Source organism: Wasmannia auropunctata, unplaced genomic scaffold, assembly GCF_000956235.1.
Source record: "Wasmannia auropunctata unplaced genomic scaffold, wasmannia.A_1.0 LD336101.1, whole genome shotgun sequence".
Taxonomy (NCBI): domain Eukaryota; kingdom Metazoa; phylum Arthropoda; class Insecta; order Hymenoptera; family Formicidae; genus Wasmannia; species Wasmannia auropunctata.
Window position 1 is genome coordinate 970,024 of NW_012026789.1, and position 621 is coordinate 970,644.

Below are 621 nucleotides of genomic sequence, written 5' to 3' on the forward strand. Positions count from 1 at the left end.
TACTTGTTGCTCGCTATATAGCAACATTGTTTTTGCATACGTATTAGAAAAAACTTGTGTACAATAACATACTCTCATTTTTTTTATTTTTTCCGGTAGCACATGACAATCATTAATTTTTTCCAAAAAGCCGTTAGTTTCTCTACTCTTATCAATAATATAAGTATCTACCATATGTGACCATTTAGCAGTTCTCAATATTTTATCTTCTGATCTATATTTACAACTTTAGTCAAGAAGTTATTTCGGATGCATTTAAGTAAATGTGGATCAAATAACGATATTATTTCTATACCATTAATAATAATTATTTCATCTGTTAATTCTGATTTTGCATGTCTTTTACTATTAAAAATCATTGTATTTATAGCTTTTATATTTGTACTTCCTTGGTCACAAATTGAAGCTACTATTATTAAACCGATTTCGTGGCATCGCTGAACTATTTCTTTATACATTCGTATATAATGTTTTCATATAATGATGTGCCCTGACAAAACGTGTAAAGAAGAGGTTGTTTCCATGGCCTTTGCCCGTAAATTTCTTTTAATAACTATACTTGGGCGTGATCCGCAATATTAATATTTCTCTCGAAACCATTATCAACCAATCCTTCCACAA